This window comes from Euprymna scolopes, chromosome 43 (assembly GCF_053919585.1).
Source record: "Euprymna scolopes isolate OS-2025 chromosome 43, ASM5391958v1, whole genome shotgun sequence".
Lineage (NCBI taxonomy): Eukaryota > Metazoa > Mollusca > Cephalopoda > Sepiida > Sepiolidae > Euprymna > Euprymna scolopes.
Window position 1 is genome coordinate 21,940,540 of NC_136524.1, and position 17,968 is coordinate 21,958,507.

At 33.9% G+C, this 17,968-nt stretch overlaps 1 protein-coding gene across 3 annotated transcripts in view; it reads right to left on the reverse strand.

Annotated features, from left to right (window-relative positions):
* Positions 1–16,067, reverse strand: part of LOC145268230 (nuclear pore complex protein Nup98-Nup96-like) — a 153,955-nt gene extending 137,888 nt beyond the window's left edge. Inside the window, exon 1 of one of the 3 annotated variants that reach the window (XM_080123548.1) lies at positions 15,930–16,067. The gene's annotated coding sequence lies outside the window, so the exon portion shown is untranslated. Of the gene's footprint in view, positions 1–15,461; positions 15,751–15,929 lie in introns of those variants that run through there. The other 2 variants (XM_080123550.1, XM_080123551.1) reach the window with 2 other exon arrangements.
* Between the last annotated feature and the right edge of the window lie 1,901 nt (positions 16,068–17,968).

Genomic DNA, 17,968 nt, shown 5'->3' on the forward strand with positions numbered 1-17,968 from the left:
AACAATTTTTTTAAGAACCACTAAATATCAATTTCATCAGCATTTATTCAGAATAGGTTGAGCCTCTCATACAACAGACAGCATTTCAGATGAAGATAAACCACATAACAGTCTACAATGGTCAAGATAGTTATGGGCAGCCAGTTTCAGGACCAGTGGCAAACATCGTCAACCTGTGTACCATAGGTAGATGTAACGTTGGCTTTGATGGTGCTTAACCACGCCTTTTAACTGGCCTCCTGGGCATATTCGCTAATCTTTAAATAGTTCTGGAGTTATTGCAATGTGAAACATCAATTTCACTGATGGCAACTATTTTACCAGATGGCTTTTCATGACAGCATTTCACATGCATGATTAAACTTTGCAGGGGTAAAAACAAATTTATTAACTACTAAAAACGGTTAACATAAATTGTTTCAAAATAATGCCAAAACGAATTCCATAAAGTAATTTATGTAACCAAAATAGAAATTACCCCTCAGTCCATTGATTATTCTATGTTAAATTTATATAGCAACATGATCTACTTTAAAATTTAGATCATGTTTTTTTTTTATTTCCATTTTGCAGATATTTTAGATCAAAAGGTTTTTAAAATTTCAAGTGAAAAAGTCTTAATTTAGAGAAAAATTCTCAAAACAAATTTCCAAAATAATGTCAGCACATGATATAGTTGTTATAAGTAAAAATCTTTTTGAAGAATTTAATCGGAACTGTTAGTAAATAAAATAGTTTGATGCAATCTCACCATCAAAAGTTATCAAGTATTTACTATTTTAAACAGAATCCTAGTGGATTTTCTAAATTTAAAAATGTGACCTATTACTTAAAGGATACTATTACAAGTCCATGTTTGTTTCTATAGTAAATTATGAAAGTACAAAGCCGTCACATCATATACAAGGTTTAGATGAAGCCTTAAAAATAAGGTTCACAAATGACCAAAACCCTAATCCTCTAATAGCCATCTGCAAAATGACTGGCCAATCCCCAAAATTTATGATTTTGACATTTCCTTCACTTAAAAATTTAAGAAAATCAACCAATTTTAATGAAATCATCAGTATTTATCAAACAATCAGAATAAACCCATTGTTTTTTTTGTTTTTTTAATCTTAGTGAAAATGTATTTTATGTAAACAAAAAAATACCTTTAAAGTTTTAAGTACTAAAGAAATATAAAAAAAAAAAAACAAAGAATTTTTTTTTTATATGAAAATAAAGCATCGTAAAGCAATTTAAATTTTTTTATGAACATAAAAAATAATGAAATCAATATACCTTTAAGAAAAATTAATTTCTTAAACTAATGATATTATCATTGAATTTAGCATTGTTTATTCAATATTTAAAAATAATATACAGTAGAACCCTAGACTACGGTGGCCCTAGGATATCGTTTTTTTCAGGTTACAATGTGGAATACAATGTTTTCCCAGTCCTTGGTTACGGTATTTGCCCCGCCATATGGTGTTATTTATAACGTTATTTGATTATATACATATGTATTGTATACAGTACTGTATTTTGTTACTAATTTTTGATGTGGAATCCTGAGGTTCTATTGTAATTGCAAAAATATTTTGTGATTTTAACAATTCTTGTATAAATTTCAAATGTAATATATTTTCCTTGCGCGCATGATGGCGTAAACACCAGTGTAAAAAAAAAAAATTTCTTACAATCTGGAAAACAGAAATAAAATTGAAAAAAATTGGAATCCAAGATCATTAAAAAAAAAAAATAAAAAAATAATAATAATAAAAATAAAAACATTCTCAGTTTGTATCATTGAATCCCTTCTAAAAGAATTGTCAATTTTATGTAGAGATGGCGGTGGGAGAAAGGCACAGAAGAACAGCCTCCCACAAGGTTCAGTTCTGGCCCCCTCACTCTTTGGTATATATAACATTCTGTCCGCAGGTTTATGCTGATGACATGTGCCTTGCAACCCAATCAAATACCAAGTCATAAAAGATGGATTGATACAAGTGCTCATGCAGCTGTAAACATACTATGATAAGTGCCATCTCAACTCAAACTCAGGTAAACCTAAGGCGTGTTCATTCCATTTTAAGAACCACCTAGTCCAAAGGAAGCTCAATATCACCAGGAGAGGTAAAGTCTTGAAAAACACAGCATACCCAACTTATCTCAGCATGACACTCGACAGGACACTTATACAGAACCCACCTAGAGAAACTACACAAGCTATCGCTGCGCATCAGGTTGCTCGCGACTCACTAACAGTTCTGGAGGAGCTGAGGCACAGACATTATGGCTGCCAACTTTAGCGCTGTGCTACTCGATTGCAGAATATTGTGCCACAGCATGAATTCATTCTGCTCATGCTGCAGAAGTCGATGTCAAGCTCAACAAGGCATGCAGGGCGATTACCAGCAACCTGAAATTGACTAACCTGCCAACTGTCTATAGGATGTTTGGAATTGCTCTGCCGCAGATCTATCAGATGATAGCATAAGCAGAGCATGACAATTGCCATCCCCTATTTGAACACCAAGAGGTGCTGCAGAGACTACCATCTCACAAGCCTCTGACAAACAACACTGGTATCCTTACTCCTGCGTTGATGGAATGAATCAGTCAAAGACAACAACAAGACTCTTCTGCCAGGCTCTGAACTCCCTTGGAAAAAGGGACGCTCAATCAGGCTCTGAGTGAAGGTTGCCAAAACACTGAGCAACCTGCACAAGTGGGGCTATGTACAGGATGCTTGGTGTCCCTGCAGCACCGATGCACAGACTATTGCACACATCCTTACAGATTGTCCTCTAAGAAAGGTATGCTCCATTGTGGAGCTGAGAGATGCATCAGACATTGACTGATGATGGATCTCAAGATGGAGTGAGAAGTTATGATGATGATTAAAAGAGAAAAAAAAAAAAAACTTGTAAATGGTATTATTTTTAATAACCATTCATTTAGATAGGCATGTGAACAGGCAACAGTGTAAAAGACAAACAGACAGGATTTACATCCCACCCACCATATTTTATTTAATCTCTATAATAAAAAGATATTTTTTCCTCTATAACTATTGAACCTATAAGAAATCAAAGAGGTCATTCTTTCGCAAATATTGTGCACTTACAGTTCACAATTCAAACATAATACCGTAGTGTCTTCAAGCTAAAATGCGCACATTTCATCTTAATTCTAAAAAAAAAAAAAAAATAAAAAAAAAAATAAAAAAAAAATAAATAAATAAATTAGCCCTCCATGCCTCACTTTCTCAGCTACGTAATCCCATGTAGGTAATACCAAATAGTTTCCCCCTCTTTAGATTTCTCTCACAAACCGCAAAATTACCGGGTCTTATAGTTGTACTTAGCCTTATGACATTGGGTAGCAGTCACATATATGGAAGCCCAGACTAGCAACATTACACGGTGCTGTCTCTAGATGTTTTCCTCATCAGACAGACCGGTGTAACAAAGTTTTTTATAACTTTTCTGCCTTCGTACCGACAAAGCGCTTACATTGCTAAATATTACTACCACTGTATATACTTGTGCAGAAGTCGAATTTCTGAAAAACGACTTTAAGGTTATATTTGGGAGGGGGGGGGGTCGACTTATACATAGGTAATGTTTTTGGAAATGTTAATGAGTAACTTGGCGCTCGATCATAACATAGAAAACGCCATTTTGTTTGTGCACTCTATACATACCGGTAATCCTAGTAATTAATCGCACTCCTTCTGAACCCCACTGCAATGTTTGCCAGCATGTAAGCACATGCTCAGTTTTTCAGTGGGAGGCTTCATGATTATTGGATTAGCTCTCGCAATGTTCACTTTCTAGACATGGCTATAGGTCTAAGTTTGATATGATGTATTCGGTAATGATATGACGGTTTTTTCTTAGTAGGTAAGGAAATGTGTTTATGATATGTCAGTCTCCCCTAAGTTCAACAAGTTTTAACAATTTAATAAAACCATTTAATGGCACTTAACATATGCGTTCACATTACAGTATACTACGGTTCGTGCAATGTATGCGTTTAAGTTATTACGGTATGCAACATAAATTATGTCTAAAAACAGTAACTGCACCTGGCATGTCATACAGCATGTCATTGATCAGAATGTCTGATTAACAACATTTGCGTTGCATGTAAGTGTGCAACATGTCGGTTCTATATATGAAAATCGAATAGATCACACTTGCGTAAATGCATTCATTATTCTTGCAGATACTGAGAAACAATTTATAATATGACTTACAAAAAAAAAAAAAAAGAAAGTATCTGTGCAAGAAAGAGCCATAAGACAGACCATTTAACTTATCTAGAATCTACAGTCGACTTATACACAGGTAATACCTAAAATGACATACTTCCACTGTTATTCTTATTGCTTCTATTACTAACAATTTCGTTTTCTGTTCTGTGCTTACTTGCATACCTACATCTGTTTTTTATGGCTATTCGATAAATTCACAGAATAGATATTTCGGAATTCTTCTTATTATTATTAAATTATTATAAACCAATACCTCACCATATAAAGTCCTGATATTGATGAACTACTTTTAATGCTATTACTTATCAGAACTACCATTATTGTATTACTATTATTACATCTATTTGTTTTAATCAGTATTTAGCAAGTAAGCATGTTCCTCTTAGCGAACCAGAGTTTTGTTAATAATTGTTGGCAGTCATGTTTACAGGTTTTCTTTATTTGCACCAGTGGTTTTGTGGCTTTAATTATTTTAACGTAAAAAGGAAATGTTCATGCACAAGTATTATACAGTTTATACTAACAGCATAGATTTTCAAAATATTAAAAACATTTAACGGTAAGTTTCATTTTTTAAAAAAATTTTTATTATTTACACAAATACAGTATTGTTTAATTGTGTACATAACATTTTTTTAATGCCAATTTGATTTGGTGTTAAAAAAAAAAAAAAAAAAAAAGATTCTACTTGGTTCAAAATGGGTTTATATGGAATATGGACAAGAACTTTTATGACTACTGGGTACTTTCACCTAACAATTTACGATAAACATAACATTATTATTTATAGACCATATAAAGTTACATTTAATGGGAACTTCAATAAGAAAAAAAAAAAAAAAAAAAGCACAGGATATTTTTTTTTTATTATTACATTTTCACCCCAAACAAGGCACATTGCCACTTTGATGTAGGGGGCTACTATCAGGGACCTAAGCTATAGTGGTACTATGTAGGGAGTTGGGCAGCAAGATGTCGGTTTACATTATACTTGAACTTCTGCATGTCAGTACAGTTGGGGAAGCAGGGGCCTGGAAGGGAATTCCAAAGTCTTGCAGTTTTGGGGAAGAAATTACTGGAGTATGGAGTAGAAAGCTCTCTTACATCTAGAGATCTCTTGTGTAGGGGTGGGACTCGGCTGCTTGTCGGGGGGGGGGGTATTTACATTGAGGGTACAAGTGCTTGCAGTTCGGAGCATTCACCATTAAAATGCTTGTAGAACAGGCAGAGGGATGCAACATTTCGTCAATGGGACAGAGGCTGAAGTTTAGATGACAGTTCAGGACCTATCAGGTTGACGACTCTTTTGAATCTTGTCTAGGAGCGAGAGACTAGTAGCAGATGCACCAGCCCAAATATGACAACAATACTCCATACATGGGTGAATGGTGGCCTTATAGGATAGGATAAGTATAGAATACTTTCAGGCATTAGTAGCTTTCTAGCATGGTAGAGAGAGCACACCTTCACGGCGGTCCTGGCAATGCTCTCAATGTAATTGTTCCAACTATGTTTTCTGTGTTAGGCCGAGGAGTTTAAAAGAAATACTTTCAGATAATGAATCTTTGGCCATTGCTATTGGTGGTAGAGAAGGTTTCTTGTAATTATTGAAGGAACAAGCTTAGTCTTGGCAGCATTGATTGTGACCATCAATTTTTGTCCCCATTCCACTACAGATTGGAGGTCATCCTCTAGTGTTTCTGCCATTTCCTTAGATATGTGTTCATTTGTTTTCCTGTCGTGCCTGTTATAGAGTGTGGTGTCATCAGCATATATATACTCATCTCACAGACAATTTTGTCAGGGAGGTCATTTACGAATATTAGGAATAATAAAGGCCTAAGGATAGACCCCGGAGGCACTCCCGCATTTATATCATATTGTTTAGATGCACGACTGTCGAGGACAACCTGGATTTTTCTCTTATCTAAGAAGGATTTAATTATGTTGAGTATTCGTCCAGTGATACCGTATGATCTAATTTTTCTGAGAAGACCTTCATGCCATACCCGGTCAAAAGCATTAGATATATCTAGAGCTATCGTTTTACAACCCCCCCCCCTGCTTTGTCCAGTGAATGGTATAAATGTTGAGAGATTATAGTTAGGATATCTGTGTGGAACGGGCTTGCCTAAATCTATATTGTTGGTCAGTCAGAAGTTTAGCATCTGTAAGGTGATGGACTAGAGCTTGGTTAATTATAAACTCAAATATTTTGGCGAAAAGTGGGAGGAATGTAATGGGGCAATAATTTAATGGGCCAGTTCTTTCGCCAAAGTTCTTGAAAACTGGTACCACAGAAGCATTTTTCCAGCAGGCAGGAAAGCAAGATTCATTAAGGCATTTGTTGTAAAGTTTGGAGAGAACTAGAGCTACTTCGGTGGAGCATTTTTTTAATAGTACAGCCAGGATGAGATCAGGTCCACATGCTTTTGAAGTGTCAAGGTTTTTTTTATGTTAGCATGCATCTGAGAAGGGGTGCTTTTCAGATAGTCTAGCATGGCGTCTGTTCACAAAGGAAAGTCAGGGAGGGGGTGGTTAGCCGGGTCCAGTGTGGAGTTGGAGGCAAACCGACTGGCAAGCATGTTAGCCTTCTCGGTTGCTGTGCAAACAACCTCATGGTTGTTGGATAGTAGGGGAATTGTTGACTGTCCATTATTTACTACACTATTGTAGAGTTTCCAGAAATTTAATAAATTAATAAAAGTCTAAAACAACAGTGCCTGACAGTGACTGCCACTATCATAAAATGACACTAACCACCTTAAAAGAGCAACATGACTCAAGACAGATTTTATTTCAGAGCAGTCTAATGAGGCACAACATTGTCTGCAATTATTAATCATGGCCAAAGTCAGTGTTACGCAATTAATGAAAATTGGCCACCTCAATTTCATTTCGAAGCAGTCTAATGGAGGCTACACCGTGAACCGACAGTGACATTTGTAAAGGCACCCAAGGTCCACCAGTAAACGCCTTAATACAGCACTAACTACCAGTGATTACTCCTTGACACAGGCATTCAGTGACAGCTAGTGGATACCAGTGCCCGACTGTTGAAGACAGATCATTTCAGGTAGGATCTTTGTACATGGGTTCTGCTAGTTAAATTGTTTTAGCCTATTTTTTCAATGAATAAATTGGCAGTATAATCAGGGATTTTAATTGTTTTCACTTAAAATGCGCTTTTACTTTTATTTAAAAAGGATTAATTTAATTTTCATTACATTAAACATGTAACATGGGAAATAAATATTTTAATTCCCTTTTTATTACAAATAGGATTAACTAAATTAATGAATACTTTTAATAATCTTTAAACATACAGTAGTTACAGTATAAAATGTTTCAATTCCTCTATAAATTTAAAAATAAAATTTGATCTTTTGAGCTTCCATAGAACTTGTGCATCACCATTTTATTTGTTTTGATTGTGGGAGACCAAATCAGTTACTAAACTTTTGCATCTTGGGGCTAATTAAGCAAGTGTGTAGAAAATTGAGGATTTACTTAATCTTTGAAATAGTCTCAGAAAACTAATATTTATCTTTCAAGGAATTTTTTAAATTAATTTACTTTCAAATTTTGCTGAACTTTGAAGTTTTTGAAACCATTGTGAAAACATTTTTCATTATAACTTTTTTGCATGTGTAAAAATATTTTTCCTTTTAGAGATTAACTTTAGGATTTAATTTTTCAAACAATCAATAATTGGAAACTTACAAAAATAATTATAATCTGGCTTTCAAAATCATGGACTATCACTTTTTACCATTAAATTGCACAGATTTAGCCACCACTATCAATTGTAAACTATAAACATTGTAAAGGCAAAGTCAGTTTAAGAGTTGAAGTAAAATACTCCCTTCCCCAATACTTTTTATCTTCCTCTAAACTGGTTGGTAGATATTGGGTTTTAGTAGTTGTTATTCTGAAGATATTGGCTATTTTCATAACTATTCATTAAAAAAGTTATCACAATAAATGAAATTATCAATGGACTTATTGAGCAGCATGACAAAATTAATTTTGGAATGAATTATCTCCCTTGTTAATACAAATTGTTTTAGTATCATTGTGCCTAGGTATTTATTTCTTCACGGTAAGAGGTGATGGAAAGTGGAGTCAAACATGAAACACTCTAGCCTACAAAAATGCCTGGGCAGTCCCCAGTAGTCACACCAGGAAAATAGCAATAAACCCCTTCTCAAAGAGAGAGACAAAGCCTGGGTGGGTGCACCTCCTAAAACTGCAGAGGATTAGCAACAATACTGCAGTCCACAGAGAAAAGGTAATTTCAGAAATGACAAACTTGATTTTGGTACTAAGGGAAAAAGTCCCAACTGTTTTTCAAACATCACTCCTTGTTAAAATAAATAAATTTGTAAAATGCAAGTCCGATTACATTTTAAGTTCTGTAATCATTGGTTATGAGAACAGTAATAAAGGATCCAGTACCTGACTTCCTGTTAATAAGCAAAAAGTCTGACCGTATACAAGACTAATTATAATCAATAATTGTAGAACTTAAAATGCTTGCAACTTGTTAGATACTACCAGATGTCACACGAGTTTGGGTTATGCAATATAAGAGTTTATGTTAACAGCAACATTGAGTTAATCAGCTAGATATCTTGCCCACTCAGCTTTTCAGCTATATGTTAATACTCTTAACACAACATTTATAAATAGATTAAATTCATTATATTTAACATATTAGAAAACTGTCATTAGCTTCTTTGAAGGTAGTAAAGACAGAAGTCCTTTTGGCTGGATTTAACAAAGAATGCAGTCATCAACAGCACATATTCCTCCACTAATCACTTCAAGTCAAGACAGTGTCAAATGAGCATCTCACTTTGGCTCGTAACCTGGCTCTGCTGATAAGAATAGCTAAGATTCAAGCAGAATCAGTAATCTAGTGCAAGTGAGGATTGCCAAGTTTATTCCTTTAATAATGGCATTAAGTTCTGCAAGGTTAATATGTCGGGAATTTTTTCTGAACAACCAGCAAGCATCCTCTACCATAGCCCCATCATATACCAACTGGTAGTGAGAGAGCTTGCGTTGACCCATATGCTAAGGCCTTGACTGTCGACGCACCATTTGCCCTGTGCCAGGTCTTTGTGCACTAATGAGAACCTTCTTAATCATGATGTTAAGAGCATCATTCACCACGTCATCCCACCAAGTGGTGACATATGCTCTCCACTTGATGACTGTCATCTATAAATATAAAAGCGAAAATGTATGTTTGTTTGTGTTCGCTTTTTCTATATGTCTACAAAAGGCTTTTTTCAGAGAAGCGGTCGCTCGCTTCACAACTTTTTAAAACTTTTTATATCACATATAAATCGTAATATCTCACAGTTAACAACAAAGCTCGCCTGTCTATTCAATTTGCTTGATTTCGGGAAGATAAATATTCAACATTTGTCGCTCGCCGCATGTGGGTTAGTCTTTTTCCTATAACATCTTGGGGGAAAAAAAAAGCGTTCAGCAGTAAATGAAATCCCGCAGTCAAACTTGACCTCATTAACACGGGCACCTGCTACATCCAAGTAATTAAATAAATTCAAATGTGTTTCCGTTAGCATGTTGTGGTGGGGCAACGGTTAACGTCGCACTTTTTTTTTTTCACACTTTAATTTCCAACTTTGCCTCAAGGGTTTGGGTTCGATCCTCATACTTACTTTTTTTTTTAACCCAACCCCCCAGAGCTTCCACACACACCTCCAAACACCCGGGCAACCCACGCTAGTCTATATATATAAAAGCGAAAATGTATGTTCACTTTTTTGTGTATGTCCAAGAAAGGCTTTTCTCAGAGAAGCAGTCAGTCGCCTAACAACTTTTTAAAACTTTATATCACATGTAAATCGTAATATCTCAGATTTAACAACGGAGCTCGCCTGTCTATTTAATTTGCTCGACTTCGGGAAGATAAATATTCAACAGTTTTCGCTCACCATATGTAGGTTAGGCCTTTTCCTATAATGTTTCCCCCTACCCCCAATGTCTTGGGGGAGGGGGGGGGAGCATTCCCGCACTAAATGAAATGCTACCCCGCAGTCAGAAGTTGACCTCATTAAGTCATTAAAACGTGCACCTGCTAATTTAAGTAATTAAATAAATTCAAACGTGTTTCTGTTAGCATCTCGCGGTGGCGCAACGGTTAACGTTGCACTTTTTTTTTTTTCACACTTTAATTTCCAACTTTGCCTCAAGAGTTCGGGTTCGATCCTCATACTTACCTACCAAAACAATTTTTTTTTAATTTTAACCCCCCCCTCCCCCGGAGTTTTAATTTACCTAAAACCACACACACCTACAAACACCCGGGCAACGCCGGGTACCCCTCGCTAGTCTATATATATATATAAAAGTGAAAATGTATGTATGTATGTTTGTGTGTATGTTTGGATGTCTGCTAAAAACTTTCGACAGACAACGAAAATTCAAACTCAGTATCACATCGAAGCTCCAAAAATATCAAAAAATTGGCCAAAAACGTTAACTTTTTCACCCCGAAATCGACAATTTTTGACAAGGGGGGGGGGGGTCAACAAAAACGGTCCTCTCGTGACAATGACCGATTCTACGTATGCGTCAAATGACGTCGTGACCTGATTTACTTTAAATAGTTGAAAAACCGAACAAATTTCATGTAAGTCGCGTTAGCTCAGTTGCTTAAGGCCTTGGTTCATTATGTAAACGTTTTGGGTTCGAATCGTGGTGCGAGATGTTTTTTTGGGTTTTTTTCTTCGAGTTTTTAAATTTTAATATTCAACCAGTGTTTCATTTTCCTGCTTTTTTTTTTTTTTTTTTTTTTTTTTTTACTTCGCTTATTATTAGTGACACCCAAGAACACCCGGGTACCCACCGATTTTTTAAATTTTAATATCGAAACAGGCTTATTGAAGCCATTTTTCACATGTTCGTTTTTCTGTTTTCATCGTTCGTTTTCCTTACGTTAGTTTTGTGTTTTTTTCCTGCTTAAGTGTTAACGTTGTTTTCTTTTTTTTTTTTTTACTTCGCTTATAACAAACAAACCTACGCCGTCTTCGTTGTAACGCTCGACGACTTCTGGCCGCGCACCTGTCAATTTCGTTCTTAAATAAATTCAAACATCTTTCACTAACTCATTCTGGCTGGCCGATTTTATTTTCAAACTTCGCTCAGGGCTTCAGGTTCGATCTAAGGCCCCCCCCCCCCGAGTTCTTTTCTATTTAACACCACAAACACCTAGGCAACGCCGGGTACCCCCACTAGTCTATATATATAAAAGCGAAAATGTATGCATGTATGTATGTGTGTATGTTTGTGTGTCTGCTAAAAACTTTCGACAGACACAACGAAAATTCACAAACTCAGTATCATATTGATATCGAAAAATTGGCCAAAAATGTTCATTTTTTCACCCCGAAATCGACAATTTTCAACAGGGGGGGGGGTCAACAAAAACGGTCTTCTAGTGACGACGAGCGGTTCTACGCATGCGTCAGATGACGTCATGACCTGATTTACTTTAAATAGTTGAAAAACTGAACAAATTTCATGTACGTCGCGTTAGGTCAGTTGATTAGCGCGTTGGTTCATTATCTAAACGTTTTGGGTTTGAATCGTGTGTGAGATGTCTTTTTTTTCTTCGATTTTTTAAATTTAAATATTGAACCAGTGTTATTTAAGCCATTTTTCACGTAACGTTCGTTTTTGTTTTTTACTTCGCTTATCCACCCCCGACCACACACCCAAAAACACCCGGGTACCCACCGACTTTTTAAATCTTAATATCGAAACAGGCTTATTCAAGCCATTTTTCACGTGTTCGTTTTTCTGTTTTCATCGTTTGTTTGCCTTACATTATTTTTTTTTAATTTTTTTTTTCAATGTTTTGATTTATACTATAAAGTTTCTAATCTTAATTTTTAAAAAAATTATCATCTTGAACTTTTCAGCTTTAAGATGGCTGCTATCAAAATAGTTAATATTAATAAAATTCTAATGTTTAAATTATTGTAGTAGTAGTAGTAGTAGTTTGTAGTATTCCGTTGGTTATTGACACAGCTGAGCCGGAGCTCCACTGCACACAGGCTCTCCACTTCCTAGAGAGGTCCAGCCCACTAAACCACTGAGGTTTGGACTAGGGTAGCCTGGTGTTGGTTGATGGTCAGGTATTGTTTTATAGTTTATTATAATTAACAGACTAATTTATTTCACGCGGTAAGAGATGGCTACTATGGAAATATTAAGATATTCATCAAAACCAGCGGGGCCTATGAAAATTTCACAGGGAACTCATTCATTGATGTTCAGCGTAAATAGAGACGCTCTTATATTATTGTAGATCTTTTGTTAAAACTGCAAAAGTATTTATCTAAGCTAGCAGGGATGCTCGGCGTAGCCCAGTAGTAAAGTACGCTTAAATATGATACTTTAATTCTTGCAGATTTCGTATATATTATACAGTTAATGTTCTATCGATTTTTATATACAGGGTGGGGCGCAAGTCCTGTAATAAAATTTCGGAACTATTTTTTATGATAATATTAAAATAAATTTACTATTAATTAATAATTAATTAGAACGATAGAACTTGACTTCACATATCTAAAACGCACCTGCCAAAAGCAAATCACAACGCAAGTTTACGTAACGCTTTACTTCTGCATTTTATATGTACCGTTATTCATGTGTATATACGCTGGGTCGCCGGGCTGAAATGCTAGTGGCAATATAAAACTTTTTTTTTTTTTTTTTACTCAACTAGGATACAAATGAGTAGGTAATCAAAGGAAACTATTTTTTTTTATCTAATTTCCCAACTATTTCCTTTAAAATAATTTTTGTCGCCACGTTAAAGTAAACATTCACCCAATATTTTAAGTGAAAATTTAGGAAATAAAAGTATTGCATAAGTTTTAATGTTTACAACTTCTGTGGTTATTGGACCTGCATTTTACAGATTTCGTTTTGTTTAAAAAAAAAAGTAAAAACAAGTATTTAAAATATGGTAATCAAAGGTGTTATTGATTTCTTAAATGATTGATACATTTCCTCCTTGGCAACAAGGGAGATAATTCATTACAAATTCAGAATCTTAATTTGGAGTGCTTTCAGCACTTAATAAAAAAAAAAAAAAAAAAAAAAAAATGTTTTTTTCTCGAATTAAGAACAAATTTAGCTTTTTCTTAATACGAATCCGAAAAATAACATACAACAAAAATCAAACGTACTAAATAGATATTACAACAGCACAAATATTTTAAATCTAAACCGCTTTCCAAAATGCTTAATTTAAAAAAAAAAAAAAAATTATATATATTCACACCAATTTAAATTTAATTATGAATTAACTAGAATAACCGCCCAAGACTGGTAAAAAATAAATTTAACGAAAAAAAGAAAAAGTGGAAGGTTCAAAGAAAAAAAAAAAAAAAAAAAACTTGAAAAATTTGTTTTTAGCAAAGTTCCCGAAAAACAGTTTTTCTTTGGTTTCTGAACAAGCACAAATAAGCCATAAATATACTTTTCTACCTAAAATCTGAATCCTAACGAGAAATACAATTCCGAACTGACAGTTTAACGGTTGACTTTATCTGAGATCAAAGTGTAGTATCTGTTCTGAAAGTTCATCTTTCCTTCGAAGAGTGAAGGCGAAATACTAAGAATTAGGTAATTTTTCTTATGGCTCAATTCACAGTGCTATTTCCCTTTATTTTGGAGGGAGCTGGATTTTCCTCGTATTTAAAACAGATCTTATGTTCACATCTGCCCTCGTGGGAAGGCAAGTAAATAAATATAGGACAGTTTCAAGATTTCAAAAATCACTTTCAAATTTTTCAGGTAATTTCTACGGACGCGCAGAAAGTAATGAATTTTATTTATAATTTATTGTACCTATTTACTATGCCTCCCCACGGGACAGAGTTAGACACCAGGGTCGTTTTTTAACGTGGAGAAAAGGTACAAAAATAAAAATTGTCTCAGTCGTGAAGGATTTCTCCTCCACCGAAAGAGAAGAAAATGAAGTGCAGCAGCATCTGAAAAACAGATACTACACTTTGATCTTTCAGAAAAAGATATTGCATTATAATGTTGAAATTTAAATGGCTTCAACCCTTAAAATTGGCAAAGAGGAAATAATTTTGAGCTATAATCAAAGCTATAAAAAAGAAAATTATTAAGAGGAATTTTTCATGGTAATTCTGAAATTCTTCGTTTAACTTTAAAATATAGTGAAAAAAAAAAGAAGACATTACCTTCTGTAAAATATCCAAGTTTAAAAGTAAATTTAAAACGTGCATATTTTCCGGAAATATTTTCTTAGAAAATTTTGTGTCTACGTTACTTTCATTTTATTAATTTTACTATTGATCGCGTAGCTAAGTTAGCCATTAACCAAATAAATGAGAAAAAAAAAAAGAAAAAAAAAGCGTAAATTACTGACAATTTAAAGTTCGATTTAGGTAATCATCATGTAGTTTCCCGACCCAGATAATTTTATTGGAAAGACGATAAGCAATAGTTCAATTCATTAATACATAATGAGGACCTATTGATGTTAAAATCAATTTCATCAGTAAATGTTGTCCATTTCATACTAACAGAATTTTGGTGCTAATGCACTTACTGATCCGCGCTATTTTTTAAATCGTATTTCGAAGTTTAATTAAAGTTTTTCTTTTTTTTTAATTTTTTTAAATTTTTTTTTTTATTCAGTTGTAAGGTTAAAGTACAGAATAGGTACAAAACACCCTCCCCATGTTAAGAATGGCCTTTTAAATAATGTTATTATTTCAGCACGGATCAATAAGTGCACTAGTACCAGAATTTTTTTTACGCCAATATGGTCGGCATGATAATCTTCAAAGCAAAATACAGTTAAAGGCACAGAAGTAGGGGAGAAGAAATAACTACATAACCCATATTTAAAAAAATTACACAAACTAAACCTATCAAAATAGGTTTCTGTTTCTTCGTCTATAAGTCAAATATTTAATCTGGTTAATAATTTGAAAACAAATGAATTACTTTGTGATCCTTCGGACTTTTTCTAAAGGAATTTAGAAGTCATTAAACTGTTGAAAGTAATTTAAAATCCTTAACAAACCCTCTTGTATATAAAGATTTAAAGTTTTCGAAGCTATTTAGATGAAATAGTTTTATAAATATATCAAAACAATATACATACCTTTAAGTTATAGTTTTACAACAGTTTGATTAAAGTAAACTAACAAAACGCTACAGTAATTACATTTGAGCCTAACAAATGTTAGTTTCATAAATAGTTTTTAAAACGGGAAACGGAAACGCCGAACAAGTAAAATACGTTTTCAAAACTAAAGGAAGGGTTGCTTTCTTTTCATTTTTGAATACCTGAAAAGTGTACAAACTTCCCATTTATCAAACAAACAAAAATCATATGTAAATATATAACACAACGGATTAAAACAATAAGGAATTGAAAAATAAATATCTCCAACAACAACAACAACAACAACAACAAAGAGTGTCGTAAGAATTCACGTTGTGAAACGAAACAGTTCAATAAAAAATAAATAAAACATTCCAACAATAACTGAAAGATTACATATATATTATACATTGATTATGAGAAAAATAATTAACCAAAAGCAGGCGAGAGAGAGAATTTACTTACTCTATGAAGCTTTAAAACTCATAAACATTGATTCAACAGAAAATGGCGGCAAGTCTTTTTCTTTTAATAATCTGGATAGGAATTTATTTCCGGTTTAGACTGGCACATGGCTGGCTCCAACGGGATAATTCCGGATTCGAAACTCACACGCGAATAAAATAAAGAAATAAAAAATAAAAAAGATATATAAAACCTTACAATTTTTACTATTCTTAAAAAAAAAAAAAAAAAATGTTTTTCTTTTTACATAAGAAACACTTATTATTATTTTTTGCAATTGCGTATCTTTGTATTCTATTTCCTACTTTTATAAACACGTGGTTGAAAATGGAAATATTTACTGCGTACTACTGTTGTAGAGAAGATTTTCAGTTATAAACTTATTAGCGCTTAATTATTTAAATGTTATTAGAGATCCTTCCCTCGGCGTTCTCTTATTTGTATTTATTTTGGAAAGAAATCACCTATTCTCCAAACTTTGTTTTTCTTTCTTTTCCTATTTCGAGTTGCGCCTATTTGTTTTCGTTTCTGAAAAAAAAAAAAAAGAACTGAACCCACAAAACAAAAAAAAAAAAGTGGCGGAAAAAAAATATATACAACGAATAAATGTTACCAAAGGCAATATAAATTACTCTTCTACCTACCTCGATAAGTTTATTTGTGTTTTACCTTATTTTGGAGCGTTTATTTACTTCGAAACAAAACTAGTGTTAGGTCTGTTGAGTTAGAACGAAAAGCAATGGCCGTTTCCTTAAAGCTATTTGGACCCTCTATAATTGCTGAAAAATCGAAAAGGAAACAAAATACCGGTAGATTATTGCATTATCGCACGATTGGTGACATTCATTGGATAGGCTAATGCACTTACTGATCCGGATCCGCCCTATTTTTTAAATCGTATTTCCAAGTTTAATTAAAGTTTTATATGTTGTTTTTTTTTTTCAATTGTAAGGTTAAGGTACAGAATAGGTACAAAACACCCACCCCTCCCCATGTTAAGAATGGCTTTTTAAATAATAACATTATTTCAGCAGGGATCAATAAGTGCATGCATGAGTGCCTATGTTTCTACCGATATTTTCTTTAATTTTCCATTTTTGCACCATTATCAAGGGTCCAAACAAACTCACCATTTTTTGTTCTAACTCAACAGACCTCATACGACTTTTGTTTCGAAGTAAATAAACGCTTTAAAATAAGTTAACACACACAAAAGTATCTAAACGTATAAAATAGAAGAGCAATTTATCTTGGCTTTGATAACATGCATTTGGTGTTGGGCAAGAGTATTATTAACCGTTTTATTTTCTCCCCAGTCCCCATTTTATTCCAATGAATTGCTATAAATAACTTAAGTACTATGGTTCTCTCAGAGTAAATGTGGTATTATTTGTAATGAATTATCTCCCTTGTTGCCAAGGAGGAAATGTGGTATTATGGTGATTCTAGTTAAGAGTAGGATAGACATTTTTATCAATTTTGACCAACGATTCCCATCTCACCACATTTTTTATGACCTTGTGGTTAACTTGTTCCAAATATAAATTCTTATATTTTGTGCAAACAAATAATTCAAAGTACTTGTATGTTCGGTCCTAGAAGCCATTTTCCCAGACAATATCTCCTCAATTTTGATGTGGTGAAGGGTTTTTAATTTTGTAAGAGAATGCGCTTGAAGAATCTCAGGACAAAACCATTTGGTTAAATCATCTGTGTCTAGATGACTCTGACGAAGTAAATATTGAATAAGAAAAGGGTCATCGTCTTCCAGAGAAAACGTCAGCATCTCCACTAAGGAATAAAGCAAGCATTTAGTCAAAGAGACCATTGGAATATAAACAGTTTTTGCAGGCTGATTTTCATTGAAAACAGGGTGTAGTATTCTAGTGTTCCATCTTGTTTTGCTGCTTAAAGTGAAGAACAACAAGAAAAGTGTAGTACCTGTTCTGATACTACACTTCATCTTTTCTATCCTCGATCATTGGAAGAGAAATCCTTCTAGACTGAGGCAATTTTAATTTTTGCTCCTATCCAGAGTG